The sequence below is a fragment of the Nelumbo nucifera genome, chromosome 8 (assembly GCF_055504915.1).
Source record: "Nelumbo nucifera cultivar China Antique chromosome 8, China Antique-T2T, whole genome shotgun sequence".
Taxonomy (NCBI): Eukaryota; Viridiplantae; Streptophyta; class Magnoliopsida; order Proteales; family Nelumbonaceae; genus Nelumbo; species Nelumbo nucifera.
The window spans coordinates 37,360,767-37,382,946 of NC_142656.1; the positions used below are offsets into that span (position 1 = coordinate 37,360,767).

The following is a 22,180-nucleotide window of genomic DNA, read 5'->3' on the forward strand; positions in this document are numbered from 1 at the left end:
GTCAAAACCTGGGTATGTTGGGACAGTCTGAGAATTCATCTGAGTGGGTGATCATAGTGACAGGATCAGCCCCTGGACAAAGGTAATGATCAGGGATGAACTCTCACTGATGGAAACCAAGACTGCCGACAACCGATTTCAATCGTTGGGATTTGTTTTGGAAAGTATATTTTATATGAGATATAAAAGTATATATATTATGGTTTCAAAAATGTTTGCAAGAAGGTTTTAATTCCCGGGATCCATATAAGCAGAGAGTGCAACACTGTTCCTTGCAGCCGAGGGAGAAGTCCTCTCTTGTCAGGCAGTGTATGATCATTATGGGCTGAGAGGTTAAGTGTAAGACCATTGAGGATAATACCTGATGGGCTAATCTCGCATCAACCCACAGTCCCTGGGTGTTACAAGGTGGCCTGGCCTAGGGACCACTTAGGTAAGTGTTGGGCCCATAGAGCCCATTTGATGGGTTTCAGGGGGTGCACTGTCCATAACAGTGTATTCGGCCAGGCCTTATAACAAAGGCTGGGCCGAACCCATGTGGCTAATGTGTAGATCAATGCTGGGGTCCTACGCCATACAAGGAATCCCAACTGGCCAGCAATTAGTAAGGTTAAGTGAGCACATAAGCTTGATGGGCCTAAAGCCCATTTTGAACTGGACTTATTTATTAAGTTAAATATGGGCGAATTCTGAGATGGATCAGCACATAGGATAGGGTCTTAACCCTATCCACTCAAAGTGTCCAGATCTGAATATGATATTCAGATCTAGAAACCTCCTAACGAGATTAGGAGAAGGCTGATCTAATCTGCAGATAAGATAAGAGTTTATCCTTATCACCTAAAGAGAGGTCTGATCCAAATATGATTTGGATCAGCAGCTCCTAATTTGATTAGGAGCTGATCTCTTAGGGTTACAAAAGAAGGAGGGGGTGGCAGCCTTTAGAAGAATGACATAATTAGATCCTCTTCAGAGCTGAAATAACAGAAGAAAGATTTTTGCAATCCTTGCAAAGATCTTTCTTGCCGTCTCGTTCCTGCAACTGCCAGGCATCCAGTTCGATCTCCAGTTGTGGGAAAAGTCAAGATTCGATCTTGACATCAGTTCTTTGAGAAAGAATTGACAAGAAGCTGTGCTCACGTGCCATCCGGCTATTTTTTGCGAAGGACAGAATTCTTGGAGAAGAACACTGGTGATTCTGCTCCATCCTACACTGCGCCATCTTTAGTGGCAGCAGTCTTTGGATCCTTCCTTGGGCGTGAACATCTTCATTGGGAGATATTATTTCTCCGTATCAGGTATAATCCTCTCCTACTCCTTTTGGTTCAAATCTAGTTTAGTTTATGGTTCAAGATTGATCATTGAAAATATGATTTTCTAAATAGAAAATGCGATTCCCATTTGAAAGGGAGAGAAAAATTTTTTAAAATTCGCTCCTTTATTCCGCAAGATTTGGGCATCCATACGATGGATCTCTTATCCCTTCACATCAAATATTTCACATATAAGAATGGGGGTTTGGGGCATCTCATTCCTGCGAGATAGTGTACCTGTTTGCTGACATCTTTCACAATTTTTACAAAACAAGTATGCATCTCTAAATAGGGTTGCCCAATACAGCCCACTATCTAAGACCTTTTGAGCAGTCCTCTTTGGCCCAAAATGGCCACCATAAGCATAATTATGACAAAAAGTTAGAATCGACATCTGCTCCTCCTCAGGGACACACCTCCTAATCATTTGATCAGAACAGAATTTCCATAAATAGGGTTCGTTCCATACATAATATTTTGCCTCATACCTGATTTTGTTCTTCATGGATTTGCTAAGGTCATTGGGCAAAAATCCGGTGACCAAGTAGTTCACAATATCAGCATACCATGGAACCATACCTCTCATGTAAAACAACTGCTCATCAGGAAACAACTCATAGATGGGTGAGGAGTTTTCATCTTTTACCAACCTACATAGGTGATCTGCCACTGAGTTTTCAGCTTCCTTTTAATCCTTGATCTCTAAATCAAACTCTTTGAGCAAGAGTATCCACCTTATCAGCCTCGGTTTTGACTCCTTCTTAGCTAGTAGGTATTTTAAAGCTACATGGTCAGAAAATACAAGTACTTTAGAGCCAAGCAAATATGATCTAAATTTGTGTAAAGCAAACACAATAGCTAGTAGCTCTTTTTCAGTAGTTGTGTAGTTGCTCTATGCAGCATTCAATGTTTTGGAAGCATAGTAGATGACATGGCTCTTCCCATCAATTCGTTGACCTAGAACAGCCCCTACCGCAAAGTTATTTGCATCGGTCATGATCTCAAAGGGCAAGTTCCAATCGGGTGGTTGAATAATGGGTGCAATTGTTAACAACTTCTTGAATGTGTCAAATGCTTCCTTGCACTCCTCACCGAAATTGAAAGGCACATCCTTTTGCAGCAAATTGGACAATGGCAGGGCAATTTTTGAAAAATCTCTAATGAACCTGCGATAAAAACCTGCATGTCCAAGAAATGAACGAACCTCTCTAACATTTGTAGGGTAGGGTAAGCTCACAATCAAATCAATTTTGGCCTTGTCGACCTCTATTCCTCTAGCTGAAATGACATGTCCCAACACAATGCCTTCCTTCACCATAAAGTGGCATTTTTCATAGTTTAAGACAAGATTTGTTTCCAGACATCGATTCAAAAAATCATCAAACGAATCACCATAGACAGTAAAATCATCCATGAACACTTCAATGCATTTCTCAATAAATCAGAAAATATACTCATCATGCATCTTTGAAAAGTGCCTGGAGCGTTACACAAACCAAAGGGCATTCGTCTATAAGCAAAGGTGCCGAATGGGCAAGTGATGGTTATTTTCTCTTGGTCCTCCTGGGCAATAACAATCTGATAATATCCTGAGAACCCATCGAGAAAACAGAAAAAGGCCCTACCTGCCAATCTCTCTAGCATCTGATTGATGAAGGGTAAGGGAAAATGGTCCTTCCAAGTGGCCAGGTTAATTTTCAAAAATCTATTACCATTCGCCAACCACTTTGTACCCTCATGGGAATTAGTTCATTATTTTGATTTTTTACTACAGTAATCCCAGTTTTCTTAGGTACAACATGAATAGGACTTACCCATTTACTGTCTGAAATTGGATAAATTATCCCTTCACCTAATAGTTTAAGTACTTCTTTCATTACCGGGTTGAGTTTTTGTTGTGGTTCTCTAGCAGGTTTGGCGCCATCTTCCAAAAGGATCCTATGCATGCAAATCGAGGGGTTGACCCCCTTTATGTCGGCTAGGGTCCAACCAATCGCCGCCCTATATTCCTTTAGGACTTTGAGGAGCCTCTCCTCCTGTTCCTCAGTCAACCCTTTTGCAATGATCATGAGCAGTGCCTCTTTTTCGCCCAAATATGCATATTTAAGATGATCAGGTAGGGTCTTCAGTTCTAACTCTGGAGCCTGCAAAACAGAAGCCAACAATTTTGTATGAGAAACTGTCGATGGAATATCAGAATTACATACCTCTTGATACGGCATCGGTTCCGGAGTATCATAGGATGCATCGAACTCCTCTTCCTTGTCTGATTGTGCCTTGTATTCCAGTTCATCATCCATGTCCTCCTCTCCAAAGACTTCCTGCACAATCGAATCAATGGTATCAATAGAGCAGATCAAATGACATTCACTAGGGTACCCTCGTCCACATCTGTTTTGGTCTTGGCCATTTTCATGAATGGCCTGCCTAATAGAAGTGGATCTGAGCTTGTGGTTGTGCCCTCCTCCATCTTCAGGATGTAGAAATCAGCTGGAAAAATTAAATCGTTAACCTGCACCAATACATCCTCAACAATCCCTTCTAGGTAGGCATTAGAACGATCAGCTAATTGAATAACAACTCTAGTCTCTTTCATAGGACCTAGTCTCAAGGCACAGTAAATCGAGTATGGCATGACATTAATAGATGCACCTAAGTCCAACATGGCACGCTCGATTCGTTTATTTCCAATCACACAAGGTAGGGTAAACATACCTGGATCAGCACATTTTTCTGGCAAGTTCCTCTTGATCATGGCTGAAACGTTCTCTCCAACTCTTACCTTCTCATCGATTCACAGCCTTCTTTTGTTAGTGCATAAATCTTTCAAAAATTTTGCATATTTTGGGCTTTGTTTTATTGCATCTAACAAAGGGATGTTGATCTCCACCTTCCTGAAGGTTTCTAGCACTTCTTGCTCATATTCCTCTTTCTTGGACTTTCCCAACCTGCTAGGAAAAGGTTTCTAGCACTTCTTGCTCATATTCCTCTTTCTTGGACTTTCCCAACCTGCTAGGAAAAGGTTTCTAGCACTTCTTGCTCATATTCCTCTTTCTTTCCTCTTCCTTGGCTACCTTCAATGGCGAGCTTGGTTGGGGCTGCAACTCCTTTCCACTTCTCAACACTACTGCACTAGCATTCTCCTTTGGGTTAACTACCATTTGTGATGGTAGTTTCCTGGAGCACTGCGCCTCCAACTTGCTATTGGAAGTGGCAAGTTGGCTGATTTGGTTCCCCAAATTCTGAATGCTGGCTCTTGTTTCCTACTGAAATTGCTAAGTATTAGTAGCTAGAGCCTTAACTATATCATCTAATGACATACCTGGATTTGGGGGTTGGCCTTGCGCTGTGATAGGTGCTGAAAAATGGGGTTGTCGACTGAAAAATTAGGGCTGGTATTTCTGCTGTCCTCCTTGGTTCCTGTAGCTTAGATTTGGATGATCTCTCCACCCCGGATTGTAGTAATTGGAGTAAGGCTCATATTTTCGTTGGGGCTGGCCCGGGAACCGTCCTACGACACTTACTTGCTGCATCGATCCATCCTGTAGTGATGGACACATGTCCGTAGGATGACCAGGGATCGAACAGATACCACACACCCTGGCTAGTTGCAATTGTCCTGCAATGAGTTGCCTAACCAAAGCAGTTAAATCTGAAATATGATTTTCCAAAGTATGGCTTACCTCATTTACATGTCTAATGGTACCATTTGTCCTTGCACCAAACTGCTGTGAATTTTCAGCATGTTAGAAATTAATTCCGTGGCCGCTTCGGGTGTCTTGTTCACTAAAGCTCCTCCACTGGCTGCATCTACCATACTTCTATCTATGGGCTAGAGCCCTTCATAGAAGTATTGGATTAACAGTTGTTCGGGTATTTGGTTGTGTGGACAGCTAGCAACAAGTTGTTTCTCTCCCAATATTCATATAGCGTCTCACCACCAGATTGCCGAACTCCACATATTTCTTTTCTTATGTTTGCAGCCTGGGATGCAGGAAAGTATTTATCCAAAAATATCCTGTTCATCTCATCCCATGTGCGTATTGAACCGGGAGGAAGAATATACAACCAATCCTTTGCTTTGTCTCGTAAAGTTAATGAAAAGGCTATAAGTTTTACCTAGTCCTCGGTCATACCTTGGGGCTTTATAATCGAACAGACAACATGGAATTGCTTTAGATGCTTATGAGGGTCCTCACTAGGAAAACCATGAAAAATAGGCAATAATCGTATTAAACCAGATTTCAGTTCGAAAGCTACCTCAAGAGTGGGATATGTTATGCATAGGGGTTGTTGGTTCGAAATCCGAGTTCACCCTTTTAAGCGAACGATCCTTCCTTTGCTTTGCCTCCTTCCTTAAACGACGGGTAGTCCTCTCAATTTCTAGGTTGTACTCGAGTTCAGCTCGTTGAGAAGCATGAGTCATAAAATAAGAAGGTTAACAAAAAGAAGGTAATAGCTAAGAAATTAAAGTTGCTCCCTGGCAACGGTGCCAAAATTTTGACGGGTTATCGAAGCCCTCAAAATTAATGCTAGTCCCACAATAAAGTTTTTTGCAGTAAAAGTGGTTCTAGGTCGAACCCCACAGGGAGCTAAACAATAATCCCTCAGTCGAATGAATAATATAACTGAGTGGGAAAATTAAATAACAAAAATTTCTAAAAGAACAAGAAAGCAATAGCAAATTCAACCAACAAGAAGTAATCAGTCTTACCAAATTCTGGTTCAAGGGATCGATTTAGTCAATTGGCCAACGATTATAGGTAGACTTCGGTGGTCTTGCAATTCAAGCATTTAACCAAAGATTTATTAGGATAGACATAATAAACCTTGCATTTTCCTAAATCAGCTGACCAAACCCAGCATTCGATCAACACTTATCCCTAATCGATTGGGTATGATAGCGTTCCATATCAACTAATGATAGCATTAAGCTTTGTGAAAACAGTTAAACCAAAATAACAATAATTGAGATAGCTGCAATTATCGAATTCTGTTCCATCGATTCCCTTTAGGTTAAAACATGTCAATACATTGTTCAAAGGTTGTCACAAACAATTGACCCAGAAAGATATTAACCTAATTGCTACTTGTACCACTATTCGTGACAATTACGGATCACCGAACTATGGATAACAGTAAGAAAATCAACATTAATTCAGTTTGTCAGACTAATTAACATTAATATCCAATGAAAATATGCACAAGAATCAATGAATACTTGAATTAGAAAGCAAGATCTTAAATTAAATACTGAACCTCACAATGACTCATGTTAGACAGTTTTGTATGCCCTTAGCTTCAATCAGAATGATGTACTTTATGAGTTTATTGTAAATGAATAAAGATACATATTTGATTCATGTTCCCTTGGTATGTTTCTGTGTAATACCCTTAAACTGGACACTTAATGAGACTCGTGTTAGTTTAGAATGTTCACAGCCGGTGAGTCGGTCTGGGGAGACCTATCCTGACAAGGCTGACACTGTGGTGCCACCAAGTCGGTTGGGGTGGCCTGTCTCAGCTGCCAGGGTGAGACCCTAGGCACATACAGTGTAGGATTAATTGAATCTTTGAACTGGACCAGATTTCCAGTATTGCCCTGGACCTTGGAGATTGATGGGCAAAACTGGAAAGTTACACCCGACCCCTAGACTCGATTATGATACTGCACTAGGTGTCGGATTGGGCTATCTTTGATGTACCAATCAGTGAGATCCTTAGTGGGGGTCAAAACCTGGGTATGTTGGGACAGTCCAAGAATTCATCTGAGTGGGTGATCATAGTGACAGGATCAGCCCCTTTGTCGGACATAGGTAATGATCGGGGATGCACTCTCACTGATGGAAACCAAGACTGCCGGCAGCCGATTTCAACCGTTGAGATTTGTTTTGCAAAATATATTTTATATAAGATATAAAAGTATATATATATGGTTTCTAAAAGGTTTGCAAAAGGTTTTAATTCCCAGGATCCATATGAGTGGAGAGTGCAACACTGTTCCTTGCAGCCGAGGGAGAGTTCCTCTCTTGTCGGGCAGTGTATGATCATTATGGGCTTAGAGGTTAAGTGTAAGACCATTGAGGATAATACCTGATGGGCTAATCTTGCATCTGCCCACAGTCCCTGGGTGTTACAAGGTGGCTTGGCCCAGGGACCTCTTAGGGTAAGTGTTGGGCCCGTAGAGCCCATTTGATGGGTTTCAGGGGGTGCACTATCTTTAACAGTGTATTCGGCCAGGCCTTGTAACAAAGGCTGGGCCGAACCCATGTGGCTGATGTGTAGATCAATGCTTGGGTCCCATGCCATACAAGGAAGCCCAACTGGGCAGCAGTTAAGAGGGTTAAGTGAGCACATAAGCTTAATGGGCCTAAAGCCCATTTCGAACTGGGCTGTTTATTTAGTTAATAAAGGGGCGAAATCTGAAGTGGATCAGCTAATAGGATTGGGCTTAGACCCTATCCACTTAGAGAGTCCAAGATCTAAATAAGATTTAGATCTGGAAACCTCCTAATCAGATTAGGAGATGGCTGACTTGATGTCCAGATAAGATAAGGATTATCCCTTATCACTTAAAGGGACTTCTAACCCAAATATGATTTGGATTAGCAACTCATAATCTGATTAGGAGCTGATCCCTTTAAGATTATAAAAGAAGAAGGGGGCAGCAGCCTAAAAACACACACAGATCATCAGGTTTTCTTTAGTGCTGAAATCAAAAAGAGAGAATTCTGCTCCCTACAAATACTCTCTTGCCGCCTCCCTGTTCTTGCCGCCCTGTTTGCCAGTTCGATCTCCAGTTGTGGGAGAAGTCAAGATTGGATCTTGACATCAGTCCTTTGAGAAAGGATTGAAAGGAAGCTGTGCTCACGTACCATCTTGCTGATTCTTGCGAAGGACAGAGTTCTTGGAGAAGAACACTGCTGATTCTGCTCCACCTACACTGTGCCATCTTCAGTGGGAGCAGTCTTTGGATCCTTCCTTGGGCGTGAACACCTTCGTTGGGAGATATTACTTCTCCGTATCTGGTATAATCCTTCCCACTCCTTTTTGGTTCAGATCTGGTTCAGTTTATGGTTTAAGATTGATCCTTGAAAATATGATTTTCTAAATAGGGAATACGATTCCCAGTTGAAGGGAGAGAAAAATTTTTGAAATTCGCCCCTTATTCCGCAATCTTTGGGCATCCATAGGATGGATCTTTCATCCCTTCAGTGGTATCAGAGCTAGGTTCAAATCTTGAACCAGTTTGTTTCAGATCTGAACCTGCGCAATTGGGTAGAAGGTGTTCTACCCAATTTGCGCAGATATGGGTTTTGGGAAATTTTGTTCCCAAAATTAATGGGCGAATAATCTGAAATTAATTTTATATAAATCTGATTATTATTTAGAATTGTTCTTTATGATTTTCTTGATTTATGGGCTGTTCGTACAAGAGGAGATCGAAATCTTGGTTTGCGCAGGGAACCTGCAAGATTTGCGGTTTCTTGATTTATTTATTACATTTGGTCTATAAATATTTTTTTTATTTTCTAGACTCAATGTATAGGTATTCGATCTGATGTAATTATTAATAGAAATAGGATTTCTATTTTTTTTTAATTTTGGATCGAAGATGGCGGTGCAGAAAGGGAGATTTCGCAGAGAAGAAGATTTCGCAGATGGGAGAATCGCCATCTACGATTTGTAGTTTGTGAAACTGCATTCTGTGATCTAACCTTTGTTTTGCAGGATGGATTGTGCGAACAGCCCTGATTTACTGATTCTTGTTTTTCTTTTATCAGTAATTAATTTCAGAATATTTTCTTGAATTAAAGATTTAATTAAAAATCAAACCCTAGACCCATTCGAACCAAGATTGGTTCAAACTGTTTGGACCGAATCTAGGGTTTAATCAAGGCTGAAAGTCAGCCCTAATTTCCCACTAATGGGCCTAAGGATTGATATTTAATTAAATGGTTAATTCGGCCCAACCTGTAAAGGCCCAGTTTTAAACAGTTAAAACTGCTAAAAGCCCACCTAACCCTTAAAAGCTATATGGGTTGAACCATTCGGCCCATATACCTGGATAATATTAATGGTTAATATTATGGATTTAAAATGGGCTTCAAATGGGCTTTACAGATAATTAATTGATTGGATCAATTTATCCCTACATGTGATGTATGGATGTGTGATGTGCTACGTACATGGGCCATAAGTACTTGGCCCATGCTCAATCGACAGTGGCTCTTTCGCACACCATGGTTGAATGCACATCATTGCCATGGTGTCCCTTTTGGTCATTGGGTGACCTCCCTCAGTGGTGGGCCCCACACCTCATCATGAGGTCTCGTGCGGAACCCTAGCCGATTTAGGCCCACCAAAATCTAGCTTTATAAAAGTTAGTGGGAGCCACTTTGGTTTGACCTAAAGATAGAACTAGGGCGTAATTATCTATTCCCTCCAGATAATATGAGTGCATGTGATAGGGAGATTCATATGATGAACTCTCTAAAGGCCTTCCATCATTAGCACGAGGATGGGTCTTTCAGTAATGAGGAAACGCACCAGAAAATGGGCTATCCATTTACTGTTGGGCTTGTCTAAGTGTTTCATAAGATGATAGGGGCGTGTGTTGTTTCCTGAATGTCAGCAAACAGGGGTCCTAAGTAGCAAATGATAGAAATTCTACATTTGGATTTGGTTTCACGATAGGATCGTGTGTTGTTTCCTGAATGTCAGCAAACAGGGGTCCTAAGTAGAAAATTAATAGTCCACAACCCAAGCCGAAAGCATTGCCGTAAGTGAGGCTGCCTTATGAATGAAGGTGTTCATTCCTGAATTTGGAATTCAGCACATCACCCATTCCACTGTTGTATGACAACGCTGGACCTACGGGAGGATAGTGTAAAGAGGTAGCATCAGTGGAGAATGTGGTAGAGCCATTGACTAAGCCACTATCACAAAAAGTGTTTGAGAAACACGTGGAAAGCATGGGACTCCGGCTAGTACCTGATTGGACCTAAGTGCAAGTGGGAGCTGTTAGACAGTTTTGTATGCCCTTAGCTTCAATCAGAATGATGTACTTTATGAGTTTATTGTAAATGAATAAAGATACATATTTGATTCATGTTCCCTTGGTATGTTTCTGTGTAATACCCTTAAACTGGACACTTAATGAGACTCGTGTTAGTTTAGAATGTTCACAGCCGGTGGGTCGGTCTGGGGAGACCTATCCTGACAAGGCTGACACTGTGGTGCCACCAAGTCGGTTGGGGTGGCCTGTCTCAGCTGCCAGGGTGAGACCCTAGGCACATACAGTGTAGGATTAATTGAATCTTTGAACTGGACCAGATTTCCAGTATTGCCCTGGACCTTGGAGATTGATGGGCAAAACTGGAAAGTTACACCCGACCCCTAGACTCGATTAAGATATTGCACTAGGTGTCGGATTGGGCTATCTTTGATGTACCAATCAGCGAGATCCTTAGTGGGGGTCAAAACCTGGGTATGTTGGGACAGTCCGAGAATTCATCTGAGTGGGTGATCATAGTGACAGGATCAGCCCCTTTGTCGGACAAAGGTAATGATCGGGGATGCACTCTCACTGATGGAAACCAAGACTGCCGGCAGCCGATTTCAACCATTGAGATTTGTTTTGCAAAATATATTTTATATAAGATATAAAAGTATATATATATGGTTTCTAAATGGTTTGCAAAAGGTTTTAATTCCCGGGATCCATATGAGTGGAGAGTGCAACACTATTCCTTGCAGCCGAGGGAGAGGTCCTCTCTTGTCGGGCAGTGTATGAACATTATGGGCTGAGAGGTTAAGTGTAAGACCATTGAGGATAATACCTGATGGGCTAATCTTGCATCTGCCCACAGTCCCTAGGTGTTACAAGGTGGCTCGGCCCAGGGACCTCTTAGGGTAAGTGTTGGGCTCGTAGAGCCCATTTGATGGGTTTCAGGGGTGCGCTGTCTTTAACAGTGTATTCGGCCAGGCCTTGTAACAAAGGCTGGGCCGAACCCATGTGGCTGATGTGTAGATCAATGCTTGGGTCCCATGCCATACAAGGAAGCCCAACTGGGCAGCAGTTAAGAGGGTTAAGTGAGCACATAAGCTTAATGGGCCTAAAGCCCATTTCGAACTGGGCTGTTTATTTAGTTAATAATGGGGCGAAATCTGGAGTAGATCAGCTAATAGGATTGGGCTTAGACCCTATTCACTTAGAGAGTCCAAGATCTAAATAAGATTTAGATCTGGAAACCTCCTAATCAGATTAGGAGATGGCTGACCTGATCTCCAGATAAGATAAGGATTATCCCTTATCACTTAAATGGACTTCTAACCCAAATATGATTTGGATTAGCAACTCCTAATCTGATTAGGAGCTGATCCCTTTAAGATTATAAAAGAAGAAGGGGGCGGCAGCCTAAAAACACACACAGATCATCAGGTTTTCTTTAGTGCTGAAATCAAAAAGAGAGAATTCTGCTCCCTGTAAATACTCTCTTGCCGCCTCCCTGTTCTTGCCGCCCTGTTTGCCAGTTTGATCTCCAGTTGTGGGAGAAGTCAAGATTGGATCTTGACATCAGTCCTTTGAGAAAGGATTGAAAGGAAGCTGTGCTCACGTACCATCTTGCTGATTCTTGCGAAGGACAGAGTTCTTGGAGAAGAACACTACTGATTCTGCTCCACCGACACTGCGCCATCTTCAGTGGGAGTAGTCTTTGGATCCTTCCTTGGGCGTGAACACCTTCGTTGGGAGATATTATTTCTCCGTATCAGGTATAATCCTTCCCACTCCTTTTTGGTTCAGATCTGGTTCAGTTTATGGTTCAAAATTGATCCTTGAAAATATGATTTTCTAAATAGGGAATACGATTCCCAGTTGAAGGGAGAGAAAAATTTTTGAAATTCGCCCCTTATTCCGCAATCTTTGGGCGTCCATAGGATGGATCTCTCATCCCTTCAACTCAATCGAACCTCCCCCTTTGAACCAGAAAAGAAAAGCTTAGTTGCTCATGATCTCCGAATTCTCCATGCTCCGCTTCTCAATGGCCGAACTGCTCTCTTGATAGCTTAAGTTGCTTGATGAGCTCTTGGATCCTTGGATTGAGTGATGCTAGATCTGGTCCACCCCCCTCTTTATATTGCAGAGGGAGAGGGTTGTTTTCCAACTCCTTTTAGGAGATTAACTTCAAATTAGAAAGTTCTAATCTGTTTTGAACTAATCCTATCCTATCTCTTATCTAGTGATCTAATCCAATCTTCTTATATTGATTGGATTACATTCAATAATTTAAATCTAATAAGACTCTCTTTCTGGAGGTTACATTCGAAATTGGGGCTCTTGGCTCTTGAATTCGAGTTGGGCTGCTTTAAGAACTTGAGCTGCTACAAGGTTCTTCTGCGAGTTGGGCTTCAGCTGTGAACTGGGGCTGGCTGCGAACTTGCTCCGATTTCGGGCTCAGTTTCGTATTCGATGAAGGGATGAGAGATCCATCCTATGGACGCCCAAAGATTGCGGAATAAGGGGCGAATTTCAAAAATTTTTCTCTCCCTTCAACTGGGAATCGTATTCCCTATTTAGAAAATCATATTTTCAAGGATCAATCTTGAACCGTAAACTAAACCAGATCTGAACCAAAAATAATGGGAGAGGAATATACCTGATACAGAGATGTAATATCTCCCAATGGAGGTGTCCACGCCCAAGGAAGAATCCAAAGACTGCTCCCACTGAAGATGGCGCAGTGCAGGGTGGAGCAGAATCAGCAACGTTCTTCCAAAAGAACTTGACCCTTCTTAAGGATCAACTGGATGACTTGAGTACAGCTCCAACCAGTCTTTTCCCTAAAAGATTGAAATCAAGATCTAATCTTGATTGCTCCCAAGAACTGGAGATCGAACTGAAGGAATGGCAAAAGCAAGAAGGTGGCGGTAGGAGAGAATTCGCAGTATGCAGGAAATCTCTCATTCTCTCTTTCTTTAAGAGAAGAATGCTGTTGATGATAAAAAAGGCTGCCGCCCCCTTCCCCTTTTATAATCTCAAAGGGATCAGCTCCTAATCAGATTAGGAGTTGCTAATCCAAATCATATTTGGGTTAGAAGACCCTTAGTGATAAGGGATAATCCTTATCTTATCTGCAAATCAGATCAGCTGTCTCCTAATCTAATTAGGAGGTTTCCAGATCTAAATCTTATTTAGATCTTGGACTCTCTAAGTGGATAGGGTCTAAGCCCAATCCTTTCAGCTGACCCACTTCAGAATTCGCCCCCTTTAAATGACTGATCAAATCAGCCCAGTTCGAAATGGGCTTAAGGCCCATTAAGGTTTCGTACTCAAAAAACCTTCCAAATTGCTGCCCAGTTGGGCTTCCTTGTATGGCGTGGGACCCAAGCATTGATCTACACATCAGCCACATGGGTTCAGCCCAGCCTTTGTTACAAGGCCTGGCCGAATGCACTGCTGAAGACAGTGTACCCCTTGAAACCCATCAAATGAGCTCTATGGGCCCAACACTTACACTAAGTGGTCCCTGGGCCAAGCCACCTTGTAACACCCAGGGACTGTGGGCAGATACAAGATTAGCCCATCAGGTATTATCCTCAATGGTCTTACACTTAACCTCTCAGCCCATAATGATCATACACTGCCCGACAAGAGAGGACCTCTCCCTCGGCTGCAAGGAACAGTGTTGCACTCTCCACTTATATGGATCCCGGGAATTAAAACCTTCTTGCAAACAATTTAGAAACCATACATATATACTTTTATATCTTATATAAAATATATTTTGCAAAACAAATCTCAACGGTTGAAATCGGCTGCCGGCAGTCTTGGTTTCCATCAGTGAGAGTGCATCCCCGATCATTACCTTTGTCCAACAAAGGGGCTGATCCTGTCACTATGATCACCCACTCAGATGAATTCTCGGACTGTCCCAACATACCCAGGTTTTGACCCTCGCTAAGGATCTCACTGATTGGTACATCAAAGACAGTCCAATCCGACACCTAGTGTAGTATCATAATCGAGTCTAGGGGTCGGGTGTAACTTTCCAGTTTTGCCCATCAATCTCCAAGGTCCAGGGCAATACTGGAAATCTGGTCCAGTTCAAAGATTCAATTAATCCTACACTGTATGTGCCTAGGGTCTCACCCTGGCAGCTGAGACAAGCCACCCCAACCGACTTGGTGGCACTACAGTGTCAGCCTTGTCAGGATAGGTCACCCCAGACCGACCCACTGGCTGTGAACATTCTAAACTAACACGAGTCTCATTAAGTGTCCAGTTTAAGGGTATTACACAGAAACATAGCAAGGGAACATGAATCAAATATGTATCTTTATTCATTTACAATAAACTCATAAAGTACATCATTCTGATTGAAGCTAAGGGCATACAAAACTGTCTAACATTCGATGCGGACCGAATCTGTCCAAACCCAAAACATAAAAGTTGTGGGCCTTTATTTCATCTTTCTGATGCCTCTTGCATTGTCCAATTCGGAGTCCGGAATTGTGAGTTATGCCCAGATTACTGACTGTTGCCGAAACTATGCAAAATCATCCTAATTGCCCTGTTTTCTTCCAATTGATTTCTTTCTTGCCCTGAATCGAAATACAGGAGTAAAGAGTCCATTTAAGTGTTAAATTGATGTAAAAGAGTGAATATTAGGGGATAAAAATAGGGTACTTTTGAGGGGTTGTCGAAATCCTCAAAATTAATACTAGTCCCACAATAAAATATTTGCAGTAAAAGTGGTTTTTGGTCGAATCCCACAGGGAGCAAATCAATAATCTCTTAGCCAAATGGGTAATGTAATTGAATGAGAGAATTTAAATACTGAAATTAAAAGAAAAGAAAATAAATAGCAACTTAAACAAGAGAAAATCAGTTTTACCGAATTCTGGTTCAAGGGTTCGGGTTGAATCAATTGGTCATCGATCCTAGGTACATTTCAACATTCTTGCAATTCAAGCATTTAACCTTAGATTTATTAGGATAGCCATAATAAACCTTGTGTTTTCCTAATTTAGTTGACCAAACCCAGCATTCGATCAACACTTATCACCACTCAACTGGGTACGATAGCGTTCCATGTTAAACAATGATAGCATTAAGATTTGTGAAAACAGTTAAAACCAAAATAACAATAATTGAGATAGCTGCAATTACTGAATCTTGTTCCATCGATTCCTTTAGGTTGAACCATGTTAAAACATTGGTCAAAGGCTGTCATTAACAATTGACCCAAAAAGATATCAACCTAATTGCTACTTGTACAATTATTCGTGACAATTATAGATCACCGAAATCATGGATAGCAATAGGAAAATCAACATTAATTCAGTTTGCCAAACTAATTAACATCAACATCCAATAAAAATAGGCAAAAGAATCAATGAATACTTGAATTAAAAAGCAAGAAAATATATTAACTACAGAACCTCACAATGACACAATCGAACCTCCCCCCTTGAACCAGAAAAAGAGAAGCTTAGCTGCTCATGATCTGCGCAATCTCCATGCTTTTCTTCTCCATAGCCGAACTGCCTTCTTGAGCTTCTTGGTCTTCTTGATGATCTCTTGGATCTGAGAATTGAGTGATGCTAGAGCTGGTTCATTCCCCTCTTTATATAGCCAAAGGAGAGGGCTGTTTTCCTACTCCTTCTAGGAGATCAGCTTATCTTTAGGGAGTCTTGATCTTCTTTGAACTAATCCTATCCTATCTCTTATCTAATGATCTAATCTCAATCTTCTTATCTCTCTAAGATTACATTCAAGACTTTAGATCTGATAAGACTCTCTCCTTGGAGATTACATTCGGGATTTGGACTCTTGACCCTTGAATTCGAGTTGGGCTGCTTTAAAACTTGGGCTGCTTCAAGGTACTTCTGCGAGTTGGGATTAAGTTGTGAAATGGGCCTGGCTGCGAACTTGCTCCGACTTTCGGCTCGTTTTCGTATTCGATGTGTGCCGAATCTGTCAAAACCCAAAACATAAACATGGTGGGCCTTCCTTTCATCTTTCTAATACTTCTTGAATTGTCCAATTCGGAGTTCAGAATTGAGAGTTAGGCCCCGATTACTGACTGTCACCGAAACTGTGCAAAATCACCCGATTTTCTCTGTTTTTTTTCCAATTTTCTTGTTTATTGCCCTGAATCGAAATACAAGAGTAATGAGTCCATTTAAATGCTAAAGTAATGTAAAAATATGAAAATTAGGGGACAAAAATTGGGTTCTTTTCAGTCTCATCAAATCCCCCCACACTTAAACTTTGCCCGTCTTCGGGCAAGGCAAAACTCAAGCAAAACAATAGAACCTAACTACTGATTTTCAGTATTTTTTTTACATGAGGCCTGGTTCATTGCATGCTTTAGTTCAGACTTGGTAACCTTCCCTCTTCCTTCTCTTTCTTCCCTTCTTCTAATCCAAGAGTGATCGCAAATCACCATTCCTCATGGTCCCAAGTTAAATCGATAGTCAAGGAGACAAGCCTTCCTAGGCTGAAAACATCCTTGGCGGAATGGGTACTCATTGCTTTAACAAACCAGTACAGCCAGGTTCACTTACCTTTCTTTGTTTCTTAAGCCAAAACAAGGTGTGCGTATTGCCATAAGCTTGCTATGTAGTACATCTCCACCACTTAGTATGAATTCCTAAAATCCGATAGTGAGAATGGGGTTAGGGTTCTTGGGTGAGTCCATTTTTATTCTCCATCTCACCCTTGCCTTCGTTTCAAGATGTGAGTGCATTTAATGCTCCATCTCACACTTGTTTTTTGTTTCTGGATGTGAGTGCATTTAATGCTCCATCTCATACTTGTTTTTGTTTCTAGATGTGAGTGCATTTTATGCTCCATCTCACATTAGTCACGATTTTATTTTCTAATTTTTTTTCTTTTGCACAAGAATCGCAGGGTCTCGCTGCTTGATCCATGATTTCATTGATCGTGGTCTCAATATGCCTAACACAACAAGTTCTAGAATAATCAAACCATGTTTGACAGATAATTATGAGAAAATCAATCAAACCCTTATGCATCTTGCCTATTGATCGATTAAAATCATGAGGTACCATATGCAGTCAAAAAAGATTCAGTTAGTCATGCTTGCATCCTATCCTATACATTCAGCCTAAGCACATGATTCTTGATAAGTTGAAATCGTTCAAGGATAAGTTTCCGGGAGTAGAAAATTCAAGAAGGTAAGGTATCCCAAATTTCCATTAGATTTCCCTAATCTCCCCACACTTAAGTTATACATTGTCCCCAATGTATGTGATTATGCATAAAGTAGAAGGATTTGGGGGTAACTTCCCTGTTTGTCTTGTTGGATTCCTGCTAAACACAAAAAAATCAAAACCAAACAAAATAACAAAATTAACTAAACACAATGGGTTGTCTCCCACAAGCACAATTGTTTAACGTCGTTATGCTCGACGTTCTCCTTTGCTACCCTAACTCTCATGGTTGCAGCTTTCGGTGTGCTCCCCTTCCATCCATCATGGGTGGATTCAAATCTGGAATAGGGGCCTTGGTATCCAATTGTGCACTCGATTCTAACTCCTCATTCTTATCTTTTTCAAAAATTTCCTGCACAGTTGGATCAAAAGTGTCAACCGAATAGATCAAATGGTCTTCAATTGGGTACTTCACAGCTTCAAAAATATTAAATTTAACAGTCTCTCCATCAAATTCAACGGAGAGCGTACCCTCATCCACATCTATTTTGGTCTTGGCCGTTTTCATGAATGGCCTGCCTAATAGAAGTGGGGCTGAACTTTCGATCGTGTCCTCCTCCATCTTCAAAATGTAAAAATCAGCTGGGAAAATTAAATCATTAACCTGCACCATTATATTCTCAACAATTCCTTCTGGGTAGGCATTAGAATGATCAGCTAATTGGATAACAGCTTTAGTTTCCCTTAAAGGACCTAATCTCAAAGCATAGAAAATCGAGTATGGCATGACATTGATAGATGCACCTAAGTCTAGCATGGCATGCTCGATTTGCTTATTGCCAATCACACAAGGTAGGGTGAACATACCTGGATCAGCATGTTTTTCTGGTAAGGTCCTCTTGATCACGGCTGAAACGTTCTCTCTAACTCTTGAGTCCTGTACCTCCTCTTCTTCTTGTCCTTTATCCACCTCCCGTGGTGAGGTAGGTTCTAGCTGCAGTTCCTTCCCGCTTCTTAGCACCACTGCACTTACATTCTCCTTGGGGTTGACTACCATTTGTGATGGTAGTTTCTCGGAGCTCTGGCCTCCAACTTGCTAACGGTAGTGGCAAGTTGGTTGATTTCGTTCCCCAAATTCTGAATGCTGGCTCTTGTTTCCTGTTGAAATTGCTGAGTATTAGTAGCTAGAGCCTTAACTATATCTTCTAATGACGTACTTGAATTCAGGGGTTGGCCTTGCACTATGATGGGTGCAGAAAACTGGGGCTGTCAACTAAAAAAATGGGGTTGATATTGCTGTTGTCCTCCTTGGTTCCCGTAGCTCAGGTTTGGATGATCTCTCTACCCCGGATTGTAGTAATTGGAGTAGGGATCATACTTTCGGTTGGGCTAGCCCGGGAATCCTTCTACGACACTTACTTGTTGTATTGATCCATCCTGTAGTGATGGACACATGTCCGTAGGATGACCAGGGATCGAATAGATACCACACACCCTTGTAGTTTGTAATTGTCCTGCAGCGAGTTGCCTACCCAAGGCAGTTAAGTCAGAAATCTGATTTTCTAAATTTACATGGCTTACCTCATTAACCTGTCTTATGGTACCATCTGTCCTTGCACCGAACTGCTGTGAATTTTTGGCCATGTTGGAAATTAATTCCCTGGCCGCTTCGGGTGTTCTGTTCACCAAGGCTCCTCCACTGGCTGCATCGACCATACTTCTATCCATGGGCTGAAGCCCTTCATAGAAGTATTGGATCAAAAGTTGTTCGGGTATTTGGTGGTGTGGACAGCTAGCAACAAGTTGTTTAAACCTTTCCCAATATTCATATAGTGTCTCACCACCAAACTGCCGAACTCCACATATTTCTTTTCTTATATTTGCAGCCCGGGATGCAGGAAAATATTTATCTAAAAATATCCTATTCATCTCATCCCATGTGCGTATTGAACAGGGAGGAAGAATATACAACCAATCCTTTGCTTTTTCTCTTAAAGTAAATGGAAAGGCTATGAGTTTTACCTGGTCCTCAGTCATACCTTGGGGCTTCATGCTCGAATAGACGACATGGAATTCCTTTAGATGCTTATGAGGGTCCTCACCTGGAAAACCATGAAATATAGGCAATAGTTGAATCAAACCAGATTTGAGTTCAAAGGCTACCTCAAGAGTGGGATACGTTATGTAGAAGGGTTGTTGGTTCATAATCGATGCAGGCAACTCCCTTAATGTCCTCTCTCGGTCAGCCATTCTTTCTTCTTCTTTGAAGATGGGTAGATAACAAGTAGATATATCGCAATCTGAGTTCACCCTTTTAGGTGAACGATCCTTCCTTTGGTTCGCCTCCTTTCTTAAACGACGGGTGGTCCTCTCAATTTTGGGGTTGTACTTGAGTTCACTTGGTTGAGAAGCACGAGTCATAAAACAAGAAGATTAACAAAAAGAAGGTAATAGCTAAGAAATTAAAGTTGATCCCCGGCAACGGCACCAAAATTTTGATGGGTTATCGAAGCCCTCAAAATTAATACTAGTCCAACAATAAAATATTTGCAGTAAAAGTGGTTCTAGGTCGAATCCTACAGGGAGCAAATCAATAATCTCTTAGCCAAATGGGTAATGTAATTGAGTGAGAGAACTTAAATACTAAAATTAAAAGAAAAGAAAATAAATAGCAACTTAAACAAGAGAAAATCAGTCTTACCAAATTCTGGTTCAAGGGTTCGGGTTGAATCGATTGGCCATCGATCCTAGGTACATTTCAACATTCTTGCAATTCAAGCATTTAACCTTAGATTTATTAGGATAACCATAATAAACCTTGTGTTTTCCTAATTCAGTTGACCAAACCCAGCATTCGATCAACACTTATCACCACTCAACTGGGTACGATAGCGTTCCATGTTAAACAATGATAGCATTAAGATTTGTGAAAACAGTTAAACCAAAATAACAATAATTGAGATAGCTGCAATTACTGAATCTTGTTCCATCGATTCCTTTAGGTTGAACCATGTTAAAACATTGGTCAAAGGCTGTCATGAACAATTGACCAAAAAGATATCAACCTAATTGCTACTTGTACCATTATTCGTGACAATTACGGATCACCGAAATAATGGATAGCAATAGAAAAATCAACCTTAGTTCAGTTTGTCAAACTAATTAACATCAACATCCAATTAAAATATGCACAAGAATCAATGAATACTTGAATTAAAAAGCAAGAAAATAAATTAACTACAAAACCTCACAATGACACAATCGAACCTCCCCCCTTGAACCAAAAAAAAAAGAAGCTTAGCTGCTCATGATCTACGCAATCTCCATGCTTTTCTTCTACATAGGCAAACTGCCTTCTTGAGCTTCTTGGTCTTCTAGATGATCTCTTGGATCTGAGAATTGAGTGATGCTAGAGCTGGTTCACCCCCCTCTTTATATCGCCAAAGGAGAGGGCTGTTTTCCAACTCCTTGGAGATCAGCTTATCTTTAGGGAGTCTTGATCTTCTTTGAACGAATCCTATCCTATCTCTTATCTAATGATTTAATCTCAATCTTCTTATCTCTCTAGGATTACATTCAAGATTTTAGATCTGATAAGACTCTCTCCTTGGAGATTACATTCAGGATTTGGACTCTTGACTCTTGAATTCGAGTTGGGCTACTTCAAGGTACTTGTGTGAGTTGGGCTTAAGTTGTGAAATGGGTCTGGCTGCAAACTTGCTCCGACTTCGGGCTCGTTTTCGTACTCGATTCGGGCCAAATCTATCAGAACCCAGAACATAAACGTTATGGGCCTTCCTTTCATCTTTCTAATGCTTCTTGCATTGTCCAATTCCGAGTTTGGAATTGAGAGTTAGGCCCAGATTACTGACTGTCACCAAAACTGTGCAAAATCACCCGATTTGCCCTGTTTTTTTTCCAATTGCCTTGTTTATTGCCCTGAATCGAAATACAAGAGTAATGAGTCCATTTAAGTGCTAAAGTAATGTAAAATTATGAAAATTAGGGGACAAAAATAGGGTTCTTTTCAGTCTCATCAAATCCCCCCACACTTAAACTTTGCCCATCCTCGGGCAAGGCAAAACTCAAGCAAAACAAGAGAACCTAACTACTGATTTTCAATATTTTTTTTTACATGAGGCCCTGGTTCATTGCATGCTTTAGTTCAGACTTGGTAACCTTCCCTCTTCCATCTCTTTCTTCCCTTCTTCTCGTCCAAGAGTGATCGCAAATCACCATTCCTCATGGTCCCAAGTTAAATCGATAGTCAAGGAGACAAGCCTTCCTAGGCTGAAAACATCTTTGGCGGAATGGGTACTCATTGCTTTAACAAACCAATACAGCCAGATTCACTTACCTTTCTTTGTTTCAAGTTTGTCTGCAAGTAAGGCATCTAAGTCTTTTGTCCTTATCTTCTTACCCACTGCGAAGGCTATCCCAGTGGATACAACTTTTATCTCAGCTAGGAGTACTGCTTCTTGACCGTAGACCAAGGAATAGGGTGTCGCCTGTGTACTTTTTCTAATAGAGGTGCGATAAGCCCAAAGTGTTTCCAATAGTTTATCTGTCCAATCCCTTTGATTATCTGCCACTGTTTTTCTCAACATTCTTAGTAGTGTCTTGTTTGTGACTTCTACCTGACCATTGCCCTAGGGATAATATGTTGTAGATGTTTCTAATCTCGC

The 22,180-nt window shown here is 41.2% G+C and overlaps 1 pseudogene; it reads right to left on the bottom strand.

Moving 5' to 3' along the window:
• Nucleotides 1–2,001: 2,001 nt before the first annotated feature.
• Nucleotides 2,002–22,180, bottom strand: part of LOC148789878 (uncharacterized) — an 80,391-nt pseudogene continuing 60,212 nt past the window's right edge.